Source organism: Triturus cristatus, chromosome 2_1 (genome assembly GCF_964204655.1).
Source record: "Triturus cristatus chromosome 2_1, aTriCri1.1, whole genome shotgun sequence".
In the NCBI taxonomy this organism is placed as follows: Eukaryota; Metazoa; Chordata; class Amphibia; order Caudata; family Salamandridae; genus Triturus; species Triturus cristatus.
The window spans coordinates 1,108,655,735-1,108,670,660 of record NC_140581.1 but is presented as its reverse complement, the minus strand read 5'-3'; positions in this window follow the sequence as shown (position 1 = coordinate 1,108,670,660).

The following is a 14,926-nucleotide window of genomic DNA, read 5'->3' as shown; positions in this document are numbered from 1 at the left end:
GAGGGGTGAGAATCCAAAGCTGTTGAGGTGGTCCATTTCCCTACAGGGTATGGATTTCACGGTGGAACATCGCCCTGGTACAGATCACGCCAATGCTGACGGTCTGTCCAGATTTTTCCGCCTTAGTGATGAGGAACTCCCTGGGGTAGGGTAGTTCTCCCCACTTTTCAGCTGGAGGGGACACGTGTTAGACCTGGCACCTTGGCGTGAGTCTCCCTCCCTCTTTTTGTCGCTGTGCCTCATGTGTTTTTATGGTGTTGGCCGCTCAGAGCGCTGTGCCACTGCCAACCAGTGTCGCGGTGCGAGTGCTCCCTATGTAAATTGTATATGTTGGTTGGATTCCATGATTGGATTGTTTGGTTTACTGTCAGACCCCAGTAAAGTGCGCCAGGAGTGCCAGGGCATGTAAATGCAAACACCGCTGGTGGGCTTGCAGCACGGGTTGTGCCACCCACAGAAGCGGCCGGTAAAATATGTCTAAAGGTCTGCCATCGCAGAACCTGCGTGCAGTCTGGTACTGACATGCTGACTGGCAAGTGGCCACACTTGCCGGCCCCTGAAACCTTCCCTTAGCTGCATGTTAGTCACCCCTCTGGTAGGCCCACGGGCAGGGTGCGTTGTGAGCCTAAGGTAGGACAAGCCTAGATGCGTGGCATGTCCTAGGAGTGAATTACCGCCATCTTGTTGTTCACTACTGCAAGGCTACCCTGTTCTCATAGGCCAGTATGGGCGGCTGGGATTGTTACATCCTACGATCCTAGTCGACCCAGGGAACATGGTAGAAGATCGAGTTTAGTATGCCTGAACTCGGAATAATAAGGTACATCTTTTCCCAAGGTTTATTTTAATATTCCGGGTTTGCAAATGCCGCTTTTAGAAAGCTGGCCTTTGCTTGCCTAAACATTTCAGCCCGCCTCTGCGTGATCTGTATTTGATGTCTGGCTGGTGTGAGTGACAGGGCTGGGGGAACCCAGATGGGCAGGGCTAGGTAGCCTGGTGGTGAATAGGACGATCGACAGGTAGATGGGTGGGAGGAGTACTCCTAGGCTCTGAATAGGACAGTGCTCTGCCACCTCAATGCCGGCTCCGCCCCCTGTGGAGCGTCTGATGACTCTGCCCTGCACTCGGAAAGAAGAAGCCTGCATCGCGTAAACAAAGTGCTCAGAAACCGGACTGGACTAGGCAAGGGCCCCCCTGGCCTGGGAGAACAAAAGATTTGCTGTATAAATGTAGGAGCCCTGCTCCTAAGAAATTAGATCCGCTTTTGACCAAGAAGAATCCCTGCCTGAGGAGGAGGCACCGGGAAAGCTGTAGGAGGAAGACTGTCCCTATCCTGGGGGATTGGCCTACAGTGGTGACCTTGCTGCCAAGGGGGAGAAGAGAAACTGTTGCTGAAGACTTTGCTTTATTTTTTACTTTCAAGACTTGTGCTTTTCCAAAACGATCTCCAAGGGCTTGGAACTGAGCTTGCCCCCTGAACTGAGCCCCAGGACCATTGGGCTCTACCTGATCTTCACTCGCCTGCCGCTGGACTGTGGTGTCCTTTCCCTCGCCGGAGCTGTGACCCTCGTGCCCCAGTCCCTCCCTGAGCCGTGACCAGGACTGCTTAGCCGCCCCCGCCTTGGGAAGAGCCTCGCTCGATCAGAGCCGCTCCCCCTACGCTGTGCTGGGCTGCCCCTGTCACCTCGCTCGCTGGAGGCTCGCTGTGCACCTTCACCCTCCCGCCGGAATCGGCGTTGTGAGCATCTCCAAGCCTCGGACGGCCCGGATGTAATCTGTGTGCCCGGCTGCCCCGCTTTGTTCACCCGCCACCTGCAACACCCCGCTCTTGTCGTGAGCCTGAAGATCAGACCCCCATCGTGAAGTGTGGGAGCCTCGGACGCCGCCTCGCCCTTCTATCGAAGAGCCGCTGAAATCCCGCACCCGCCTTTGCGTCAAGAAACAAGGTACTGTACTTACGAACTCGACCGCGAGCTCACATCGGATCCAGGGTCCGCAACGTTCTGATTTCCCTGTCATCTGCCGTGTGCTTCCCGATCGCCGCCTCAGCACGAAGTGCGCTGAGGCCCACAGTTACCTTGTGCCCGCCTAAAGAGCTTTCCGTAACAAAGAGACTTTACCGTATTCCTAAGAATTGTGGCCCCATCAGTTCATCGTTACTGGGCCTTGTATTTGAATCTGCTGAATCTACATAAAAGCTTATTTTTATATACTACCTGATTGGTGTCCGTTTGTGGTGCATGAAAGGGGTTAACTGTATGTGTATTGCATTTGATTAACCGTGTACGCCTGAGATTTAGCCTAGACTGCTCGCGCCACGCACCTAGAGGGTGAGCAGGGGTTATTCTGGGGAGTCATCCTTCGCCCTGACAAGAAGTAAAGGGTCCCTGCTTGTTGTGGGTACACACCTGCGTCAACCAGAGCCCCCTCATTTCTAACAGTAGGGAACCAAACCTAAATTGCATAAAAGGTTTCCTATGTTGGGCATTAGTGACAACCTCCAGATATTGTTCAAAAGTGGCTTCCAGTTTGAACTACATAAAGTCAAGAGTCAAGCGTTCCCCAAGTGGATGGGAGATAAGGGACTGCGCCACCCAGTCCCAATAACGTTTCTTAAGTTTGGGTTTAGTTGGTTAAAATTCTGGGGTGTAGTTATCCCAACTACCTTTCATCCCTAGAGTGGACATTAGTGATTTCACCCTGTTTGTCCAGCCAATTTTCTTGTGGCGATCTAACACACTGACTTTGTCCAAAGCGGCACCATATTGATGTAGTTCGGGGGTTGCTCTTTAGCAAAAAGAGCAAGGGCGTCGTAAATGGGCTTTTTACACAATTGTATATCTGCCCATATGAAATCTCAGTGGCTGCAGAGGGGTGCTCTGCGGGAGGGAGCAAAGTGATCTCAGAAATGTATTTTCAGTCACTAAAAGTGCCTCCAATTTTTCAAATCCCCCAGAGTTCCGCACCATATAGAGCTGCTCCCAGAGCTTTGCGGTCGTAAATACAGGTGGGGGCAGCTATTGGCTTGCTTACTGAGAGTTTATGCTCCCTAATCAGAGACCCCGAAATACGCCTTAGCTGAAGATTCTGCTACTTTACATGAGATCTCCTGGAAAGGTCGTCAGAGAGAGTGATGCCCAAGTAATCAAAGGTATTCACTCTCTCTAGTGGTTGCCCCTCTAAAAAGAGCTTGCCCTGAAACAATCGGTGAGTATTGATCATTAGGAGATTGGTCTTTGTAGTGTTTATCTCCAGCCCTCTCAATAAGCAAAATGACTTGAAGCGTTTCAGAAGAGATTGTAGGCCACTCGGAGTCTTAGAGACCAACAGGGTGTTGTCTGCAAAAAGCAAAGTTGTCACTTTGACCCCCCCCGGGTCGGTGCATCAGCTGGGCTCTCACTGAGAAACTGAACTACTCTATTAATGAACAGAGAGAAAAGAGTACGGGCCATCACACACCCTTGGCGGACCCCTCTATCTACTCTGATCGGGTCGGACAATTGACCTTGAGTACCCCAGTGTACCCTTGCAAAGTTGTTCTCATGCAGGCGTATAGTCAGTGATAACATTTCAGGATTCCAAGATTGTGTCTAGGGATAAGGTCAAAAGCAGCCCATAAATCAATGAAAGCTACATATAGGCTTCCCTTTGAGATTGTCACTGTCTTCCATGTTAGTAATAAAAAACGAAAGACCTGACAGCGCTGACTTTCTATCTGGACCCGGCTTTCAAAGGAGTCAGAATGTTATTATCTTCTATCCAAGTTTGTAATTTTCTCAAAAGTGCTCAGGCAAAGACTTTTTGGGCACTGTCGATCTGGCTGATAGGCCTATAGTTCGAGGGCACTGAACGATCACCCTTCTTAAACACTGGAATTACCTCAGCCCCTTTCCATGAAGATGGAATTGCTGAGCCGGCAGCTATTCCATTTGCCAGGGCCAGAATATACTGTCACCAGTTCTCGATGTTACTGAGAAATAGGTCACCCGGAAAAGCCTCCGACCCAGGGCCTTTAGAGCTGATGATTGCATTAATACTAGAAAGTATTTCCGCTATGCTGAAGAACTCGTCAGTCTCACAGGTCTCAAAAGCAGCTGCTAGTTCTGCGTTACCTATAATTCCTATAGGAAATCAGTAAAACATGTATATGAAAGCAAAATTATAAAACAAGGAGTGAAGAGGAACTCATTAAAATAGAGTCATAGGCGTTTGAGCATTCCTTTCTACATACTAGAATGCTTTAAACCATTTATTTTAATAAAAACGTTGCCTCCCGGCAAGATGTTTTTTCTTATTTACCCTACAACCTGTGGCTACTGCCATAGACTTATCATGACTACTGGCCATAATATTTTAATGAGTTCCTCTTCACTCCTTGTTTTATAATTTTGCTTTCATATACATGCCTTACTGATTTCCTATAGGAATTATAGTTAACCATAGACAGGGGAGGACATGTTATGCTAATGACACAATACACCGTTATTTTTAGAGCGGTGCCCCCTTCCTTAGCGGCTGCCAGGCTGAGGTGGGACTGAGTACCCAGCTATTGCGGGTAAGATATTTAAATATTTCTTTCATCACAGAATCACAGTTTACACCATTGTGTGCAACATTATCATTTTCACTTATGGTTATCTTTCTATTTCTAGGTAAACTCTTCCTTGTTGTAACAGATGGACTGAGGACAGAGTCCACATATTGATAAAAATACATGTTGTATCCTTTGTGTTGCACTGATTCACTTTTTTGCAGTAGCACCTATTTGAGGTCCTGATGAAAGCCTGACCCACGTGTGGGTGGTATGGCTGAAACATGCTGACCAATTTTTCACTTCACCGTAGCGGTTATAAATCCATACCGCTGGTGCTCTGGTTTTAATCCTGGCAGTGGGTGTCTCTGAATAAATTCTTAATTGTACACCCCCTAGCTAGTTTTATTTGCCCTTTTTTCACTCTTATCTTTTGCACTGCGCCCCCACTCATATTCTTTTGCTCTTCATATGAGGATTTAGAATATCCTATTTGTTACGAAACATCCCTGAGCTCCTCTCTCTCGGTGAGAGGGTTGTAGCCCTCAAAGGAACTAAGGTTTTCCTTTGAGAGGAGAATCCCTATGATGAAGCATGTCACCTTCTGGTGAGTGAGGGATTTTGTCCTAAAAAGGGAAATGCCCACTGGTTGTTCCAGGGGTGTTTAGTCTGTGATTCTGTTTTGATAGATTTTTCATAATTCCTTTTGTAGCTTTTGATCACATATTATATTAGCTAATTGTTTAGACCCAGGGATTTCGTACTGTTGTTTTACCTACTTTCCTCTCCCCTGGTTACTAGGAGCCAAAACTGTTGTGAATCGATGGCACGCCTAAGGCAGGCCCGTCTGCGCCCGTCCGTGCCCAATTGGCACTAGAGGCCCGGCCCACGCCTCACGTACTCCATGAAGGAACTTCAGTCCTTAAATCAAAGTACGCTGCCAATGCATAATAAAGTGACAGATACCCTTAGGTCGGAAGGGCTGCTGAAGCCTCAATTAAATACGAGGAGGCAAAGCCATACCATACCCCTCCCCTGGCCACCCTGACCTCCCAACCCGCGTGGACTTAGTTTTGCCACTCTTAACACCCGCTCTTGGCAGAAACACTCCCTTGAGGTCTTCTCGCTACTCCAAGAGGATTACCTAGATGTTCTAGGTGTCACAGAAACCTGGCTGGAAGAATCCTCAACCCCGGATATGGTAGCCACGCTTCCACCGAACTATGCGGCTCTATATCATAACAGGTCCGGCAGCTCCTCAGGGGGGGGGGGGGTTGCAATCCTCTACAACTGTCTTTTAAAGACAGTAACCCTCTGTACAGAAAGCATCGAAGGTGCTGATGTACTGGGGGTTAAGTTCAGCTCCTCCACGGACTGTTTGGTAATTTTGATAGTATATCGCCCACCACGTACGCCGCCCAGGTTCGTGGAAACCTTTCTGGAACTAGTCCACAATCTCCGCTCACAATACCTAGGGCTGGTGGTGATGGGGGCCTTTAACTTCCATTGGGAGCATACACCTAAAGATAGCCAGGCTAAACAGCTAGAAGAGACGCTGATCTCCCTAGAACTCCGCCAATTAGTGGTAGGGCCCACTCATGTGAAGGGCCATACATTGGATCTGGTCTGGTCGTCTCACCCGCTGATCAGCCCCATCGTTATTACCCCATGCTCCTGGTCGGACCACTATTTGATCTGCGGCCGACTCTCCCTTATCAGCCTAATAGCAACCCCTCCTCCAGAGTGGAAAGTACTGCGGAGTTGGAACACGATCAAAGCTGATGATCTGGTATCCACCCTTCTACACTCTGCCTCATCCACAACCCCTCAGGGAGACCTTGATGCCGATAGTTCCACCCTATCGACAATGCTCTGGAACGCCATTGACAGGGTTGCTCCTGCACGCAGGAAAAGAACTAAGGACAAAGGCAAAGGGGCCCCCTGGTTCAATGATGCACTTAAAAAAATGAAACAGACTCTTCACCAGTGCGAGAGAGCCTGGTGGAAAGAGTATGAACCCAGCGCCCGGGCAGATTACGTCTCTTTGTTCACTTCCTACAAAAAGGCTAGTCTGTCAAGGAAGGCAGAATTTTATGAAGCTAAGATTGCGGTGGCAACAAATCCTCAGAAGGAGACGTTTCGGATCTTGAACGAGTTAAGAAAGGATAAGGGACAGAAGCCTTCCTTCTGCCAGGAAGATTGTCACAAATTCCAGGCCTTTTTTACTAAGAAAATAGAGGACCTCCTGACGGAAATCCATGGTACCCCGACTCTCCCCTACTTCACAGGACTGACCTTTACATCCCACTTGTTCGCGAACCCTCTTAGTACTTTGCCACTACTCACTTAGGATTCCCTGTCACTCTTAATCGGCCAGGTGAAATCGGGATCACCGGCTGACCCATGTCCGCCAAAGATCTTTAAGATGGCCTTCCCTGGAATTGATGGCGAGGTGCTTTCACTTCGTAATCGGTCCCTGGGCTTGTCCCAGCTAACTTTAAGGAAGCCCGCGTCATCCCACTCCTAAAAAGACCGGGGGCAGACGTCAAAAATCTAACAAATTTTAAGCCAATCTCGTTAAAGTAATAGAACAGCATGTACTGCTTTCCCTCTCACGCCACCTTGAAGACAATCACCTTTTAGAATCTAATCAGGCAGGGTTCAGGGCTCACCACAGCATGGAACTGGTCATGCTATCCGTGCTGGATGAACGAAGACTGAGGGCAGACAGGAAGAAGCCATGTGCCCTTGTTTTGCTGGACCTATCCGCGGCATTTGACACAGTCAATCATGACCGATTACTGTCGCGGATTTCGGATCTAGGAATCCGAGGCATGGCCCTGGCCTGGATTACTTCTTTCCTTAAAGATAGCTCACAAAGAATCCAGCTAACGGATCTGGTGTCCGAGCCAGGTACTCTGTTATGTGGGGTACCTCAGGGCTCGGCACTATCACCCCTCCTTTTTAATGCCTACCTTCAGCTCTTATTATCTGCTCTAAACCAGATGGAGTGCCGGATCTACAATTATGCTGATGATACCCAGATTATCATCCAGACTCACAGCTCACCGATGGCCCACTTAAGGATGCAAAACATTTTAAAATTTACTGTTAATTGGATGACGGCCAACTCTCTTCAAATTAATCCGGACAAGACTGAGGTACTGGCCGTCACCACAGAGTCCAATCCTTGAAATGATCTTTTTTGGCCACATGAACTTGGCCCTTTTCCGGAACCGGCCGGGGCCGTGAAAAGCCTGGGCATCAAAATGGATGCTAAGCTATCCATGATACAACAGGTGTCAGCAGTAGTGGGTACCTGTGTGGGCCTGTTGAGACAATTGCGGAAACTGGCCCCCGTTCTCACCCCTCAAACACTTAGACTGGTCTCAGCAATGATACTGTCGCGTCTGGATTATGGCAACGCCCTTTATACTGTCCTCCCACAGCAACTGTTGGCCAGACTGCAGGTTGTCATGAATGACGCGGCCAGCCTAATCTACAGAATGCCGAGACAAGCGCACGCCACCCCCTTGCTACACGAGCGACTTTGGCTCCCAGTCAGACAGAGAATCAAGCTTAAAGGTCTCTGCATTGTACATAAATCTATGTATGGCCAAGCACCAAGTTATATCAAAGACCGCCTAGCCAATTATGTCCCTAGCAAGGTGCTCCAGTCAGCAGAGGCCAGCCTTTTAGTCTGTCCCCGTTTCAACCTGTATTCCGTGGGAGAAAGAGCCTTCTCTACATCTATCCCTCAGGTGAGGAATAGTCTGCCGGTAAACCTACGTATGGAAGAAAATCTCCTCTTTTTTGGGAAGAAGCTGAAGACAGTTCTCTTCTCTTAAGCTTGGGGCATCATTTAACTTTTGCCAATCCTCTAATAACATTGATAGGTACGCCCACTGAAAGCGCTTAGAGACCTGTTGGTGATAGCGCGCTCTATAAATATGCATTTAAAAAAAGAAAAAAAAATCTTTCTTTCCCAAGCATCGATGATCAGTGCCCTGCGCTCATCCTCCCAGTCCTTTCGGGTCTTAAGAGACGTTTTTTTTAAATGTTCCCCTAATTTCCCTCACTAGATTAACATTATTTGAACGGATTGCAGAGGTCAACTGAGTTCTAAGGACCCCGCACTCAGGCGTAAACCAGGCGAATTGCGATTTAGGACAATTGGCCCAGTTTTTTCGATGGGTTTGAAAATAAGTGGCCAACAAGTTAAAAAAGTTGGTATGGCAGTCGGCAATCTTGTCAAGATCACCTGAGGGTTCAATAAGGCTATACATCAATTTAGTACAGATCTCCAAGTTGGTGTTGATGAGAGGTAGCTTCTCTAAGTCCATTAGAACATGTGCCCATTTAAGGTGCCTGTTGTTATTGGTGGAGTGGACCACCCTGGTTAAGGGTGGCATCACAGAAGTTTGGGCATCTGTCCCAAGGAGAAGTTAGAGTTAACTCAAGGGGATTGTGGTCACTATCCGTGGTAGATCCTACAATCATGTCAACAACTTTCGGCCACAGTCTTAGGTCTAATAAAAAATAGTCAATTTGACTCAAATTAACAGTCCGATTAAAAGTGTTAGCTCCTTCCCTGTCAGAGATAGTTCAGCCATTAGCAGCCCTCAAACCAAATTCAAGTGTTAACGCATTAAGTTGCAATGCTGTTTGTGACCACTTATTGATGGGAGTAAAATCCAAAGGGGCAATGTGCCATAGTTCCTCCTCTTATTTACCTCCACATAGATCCTCCAACCCCAAGGGTTCGAAGGTGACATTAAAGTCTCCTGCGACTATTACAGGTAATAAGGGTTCTCTAGCATCTAAGAGATGCTCCAAGTCCTGGAGTGTAGAGGATGGACTACCTGCTTTCGTCCCTCTGGCATACACATTAAAAAGATCCATCCCAAACCTATCTTCTGCCCTTATCTGGATCGCTAGTATATCTGGGCTGTTGGTCATGATTTAACAGAGCAGTGGAGATCAATTTTGATTAGAATTAGTAGAGCACCGCTTGGGCACCCAGATTTACTAGCGGTAGCGATACGATGGAAAGTAAGAAACCCAGGGATAAAGATAGGATAAGGGCACCATGTTTCCTGCAGAATACAGATATCAAACTTTCCTGCGTATTCAATCCAGTGCAGAAGCGCGAGTTTTGGCCTTATCCCAACGACATTCCATGATAGTAGAGAAAGTTTGGTCACACAGTCTGTGTTGCCTAAAGATACAGGAATTATGGGATATGTCGTTTTCTGAATCTTGACTGCTGCTGTTGAAAATAAAGCAAGATCAGAGAAGCATAATACTCGCGTCTGCGTCTTTAATAAAATTAAGACTTTCATTCATAATTTACTAGGAAAATCTACATTTTTGCTCACAATCTCCTACTATTTGGTCACAAATTCAGAAATCAACATAAGAATGTCGAACGTGTAGGTTTCAGGGCCAACACGAGTCAATTTGATTAGAGTATTAATAGCAGCTGTCTGTCAAATTGATAGGTAGATGAAGGAGTAAATTGGCAAATGACAGCCTACCTGTCCACTATCTTCATTCTCGAAGGAATGGGAAAAGCTACTATCCAACATTCACAAAATGTACTTGTGTAGCATGGATGAATATGTACAGAGAGATTGTGGATGAGGAAAGAAGGGCTGTGTATGGGGAGATCAAAGCGATGCAAAGAGTGGCTGGGGTGTACAATGAGATTGAGGGTGCACAGTTCCAGGCTGACCATGTATATGGTATGGCTGAGGATGTGAAAGGGATGGCTTAGGTTGTACAGTTGTTATGATATCAATTACTAACCACGTGCAAACTCTAGGTGAAAATGTGCAGAGTAACTTTTGTTCCCGGTCTGCTGGACATGGGTCAGAAAGTCTATCAGACTTGTTTAATATTTTAAAGCAATATGATATTGTGGTCTCCATAGTGCTGATGTAGATGTACAAATTACATACAGATGATAAGGCCCCAGATAAAAATATCTTGATTTCTAACATTTTTGGGACTGTTGACACCTTACATGACTCCCAGATTCATATGTTTTGAATCACTGAGAACCAAGGTAGTAAGACACAACTAACCAGGGTTTTGGGAAAAATCCTAGTGTCCAGCCAATATTTGCACTTGACATTATTGTTCACTGTTCTTAGTAAGTTCTTTGTCTTCAGCTATGGAGATTATTCTATGATCAACACAAGAAGGAGAATGAGCACAAAGTTGTGGGTGCAAGATTTCTAGTGGGAATCTTCATGTGAAAAAGTTGCTGTTCCAAATATCAACCTTTGTACATAATTTGTTTCTTGGCTACTCTTCGGGACAAGGTAAATCTCACATTGCTGATAAGCCCACCTTTCGTCCCTTTCTATTTTAACTATTTTGTTTACATTATTTGCCATCCCTTGTGTTCTTTATACTTTACATTTCTGGCAAAACCTAACCATCTTCACTGCTTCTCGCCTCTCAGTGTTGATTAAGAGAAACTGAAATTGGGTATTTTTTCCAACAAAAACATTATACTTTATCCCTGGTGGTAGTCACAATTATTTCATAGGGAACTAAAGTTATTTCTGCTGGAAATAAGCTAAAGCTTTCCCAGCATTGAGTAAGTTTCTAGGTGCAAAGGTAAAAATCCAGGGAGGAACCACTAAGATGTACCAACCCCTGGTCTAGTTGTCACAAATCCAGTACGTAATGGGTGGACTCAGATGTGCATTCCAAATATTCACATCTGAATAACCAAAAAGCACAGAGAAAGTATTCCATGAATTATATTCTGTAGGTAACAGAGGAGGTAGGAAGGAGAAATGACACATAGGTAGATGCATAATGCTTCGGATACACCATAAGAATTCACAGGCAATGGCTCAATTCAATGAAGTAGGTGTCAGCAGGAGGATAATGTACCAAGGTAAGCGGAGGAACCAGCAAAGGCACTTACTGTGATAAAACATTTAAATACAGTAAGCCATGTGAACTGTAATGGTGAAGGTAAATATGAGGTCATATACCTCTGTGTGCTTACCTGTTTCTTCGCGACAATGCCATCAACTGGCAGTGGAACAACCAGGATATATCACGACAGATGGGAGAAGTGCAACAGCCTGCTGGGAAGCAGCAGAGGCTAGAGCAAGAACTCCCAAATGTGGAAGCAAGTAGGGGACTCTAGTGTGAGTGGAACTGAGAAGGGAAAAACAGAATAAGCATGCAGGAAGCCAAAGGACCAGTGCCGACTATGGTAAGTGGGAACCTTACAACACAGTGCTGCAAGAAAATGTGACTTCCTTCTGACTCCTCTAATATTGGCCTGGAAGGATTACTCATCTGACCTTTGTGAACACCTAATCCCCATTGACCAGTGTGCCCCAACTGCCACTGGCCCAGTCTCCACCCATTGATATCACCAGCATAGACATCTACACCATTTCCTCTCTAGGTTTAGCTTTCCCTGCACTGAGTATGGGCCTCTAGAGAGATTCCTAACAGTTTCCTCTCTGATTTCCCCTGCACAGGAGCCCCACCTTCATAGACAAGTGGGGTAGCTTGTGGGGAAATGTAAGATGGAAAGCTAACACTAATTTGGGTGCATAGAAAAAAAGCAGAGTTCCCAGGTTTCATCTGCCACATTATACCTTTCGAACTGATAAGATCCTGTAGCTGACCCCATGTGATCCTAGAGTCTACATAGCCTTCAACTCCTACCCCCATGCACCATCAACTACCACTGGAGGAGGTAGACTGCCAGCAACTGAGTGGGCTGGTTTAACTCCTGAGACATTCACTATGGGATGCATATGCCCAGATTCAGGAAGGCCTAAATGAACTGCTGCAGGGTATACCATCGAAATGATTCAAAAGAGTGCTAGAAACCCGGGAACAAGCCTAGGATAGATGCATACTTTTTATAGTCTAGTTTAGTGTTTTGCAGCTGAATAACCGCAGAAATCAGAATTTTCTTCAGCTCTCATAAGGGCACCAATAATGAAGGCAATTTTACTGTGCCAAAGGTGGGGGGCTGTCATCAGTGATAGATACTATAGGTACACAGAAAAGGTGGAAATAACTAATGAGATAAGTAAAGAGTTATTATATACAATCTCTTCAGCCCAATCATGTGGATAAGACATTAAGAAATATTGTTCAATAGCCTGATTCACCCTATCAGTCTGTTTGGCTGGCTAAGGAGGGTAACTAGTGGCCTTACAGCTGACTGACGCCAAACGTTTTAATAGTTCATTCCAAATTTTGATATAAATTGCATCCATTCTGCAATGATGATTTCATTTAATTAATGAAAATGGGCAATCACTTGTAAGAACATTCTGGCTAATTTGACAGCTAAAGGAAGCTGCTAGAGGGGTATAAAATAAGTGAGCTTTGTAAAGCAATCCAGTACAATTAACATAGTGGTTAATTACTGGAAAAGGCCATTTTCACAAGAAAGTCACTCGAGATTAGAGACCAGGGCTTTGTGAATACCAGAAGAGTCTGAAAAAGACATGGAGTCTTAGTATGATCTGCCTTAGCTTGAATGCATCTGGGGAACTTCTTGATGTGTTCCTCCACATGTTCCTGCAAATTTTGCCACCAAAACACGTGTTAGTAATTCCCATGTCGTCCTTATTCCGGGATGCACTGATACTGGTGTGTAATGACATAAGTTAATCTGTTCTTCTTGTATCCATTGCTGAGGTACAAATAACCTCTTGGAATAAATGATCAACCACTTCTGAACATTTTCTATAATTTATAGACTAGGATTCTTGTGCATCCAAAAGTTACCCATTGCCGTGACATCCTGTTCTTCCCTTTCAATTGTGCCCCAGGTGCTAGTTTGCACCTGTGAGGCATTTCACACCACTTCCTCACCTATTCAAGTCTGACAGAGGCTGAGATCTGACAGATGCATAGGCTAATTAGCCTTCTGACAGTTCAACCAGGTAAAGGGTAACTTTCTGAAAGTTACTTTACATTAATATTTATAAAAAATCTGACTGCATTATTGAATGGAATTTTAATAATTATAACAAATATTGGTTTCATTATTTTCCTAGCTGGCCCCTTTCTCAAGTTAACAGTATATGTATTTTATTCTACACTCTTGTTATCTACATAAAACAGCTAGGCCTATCACAAGGAAAATCATGGTTTTTGCCTTGCCACTGTAGGGATATGGTAATATTATTTTTATACATGTCCAGCTTCTAAATAACATGCATCCTACCTTGTAGGCTACAAGGTTTACATAGGGATTAATTTACTTATATTTAAAAGGGAGGGGCCCGATTCACAGAACTAACTTAAGACAAAATCCTAAACTTACTACTTTTGGTATTCACAGAAGTTAGGATTTTGTCTTAAGTTTGTCTTAAGACAAACTTAAGACAAACTTAAGACAAACTTAAGACAGACTTAAGACAGACTTAAGACAGACTTAAGACAAACTTAAGACAGACTTAAGACAGACTTAAGACAGACTCAAGTTAGGATTTTGTCTTAAGTTTGTCTTAAGTTTGTCTTAAGTCTGTCTTAAGTTTGTCTTAAGTCAAATTTAGGACAAAATCCTAACTTCTGTGAATACCATAAGTAGTAAGTTTAGGATTTTGTCTTAAGTTAGTTCTGTGAATCGGGCCCGAGGTGTTTACCTGTCAAAAAGGGTTATTTTGATAGGATGTGCTAACACTACAACAGTCAAGCTACATAGGGGAATAGCATCTGTTACCACACATATCAAAACCACACGTGGCTTAACAACGCAGCCAGTACCACGACTGTGTCGTTACCACAAGTTCTTTTACAACGCAACTCATTACAACAACTTGCTTTAGGGAAGTGCTGGACTTTGGAATAGTTTAAATTACTATTCCAACTCCAGTCGGTGTATCAGTAGGGAAGTGTGTTGGACTTAAAATCCAACACCAATTCAACACCGCATTCCCTAAGGCAAGTCATTATAATGACCTGCTTTGTAAAGGGACAAGTGGTAATGTCGCAGTCGTGGTACTCACTGCGTTGTAAAGGCGCTACAATTTAATGCCTGCGTTAACATAGATGTTTCCCTGCACAGGAGGGCCTGTAGTCTTGTTTGCACTGCAGTGGATGGCACAATAGTTGCTGCGGTCCACACGTGGTGTTTTAAGTTTCAGGCCTTAGGTGCAGTTTTTACAGCATGAACTAGGGACTAACAGGGAAGTTTAATGTGCCAAGTAGAAAGAAGCCAATGTAATCATGGTTCAAGGGAAAGCACAGGCACTTTACTACTGGTTAGGAGGGGTAAGGTGCACAGAGTTCTGAAGCCAGTCGAAATATAGGGTCAAGTAAAAGGTGTAAAACGTGCAGTGACCATGCAGAAAAGATGTAGGTGCGAACTGAAGTATTTTAAGCGAGCAGGCC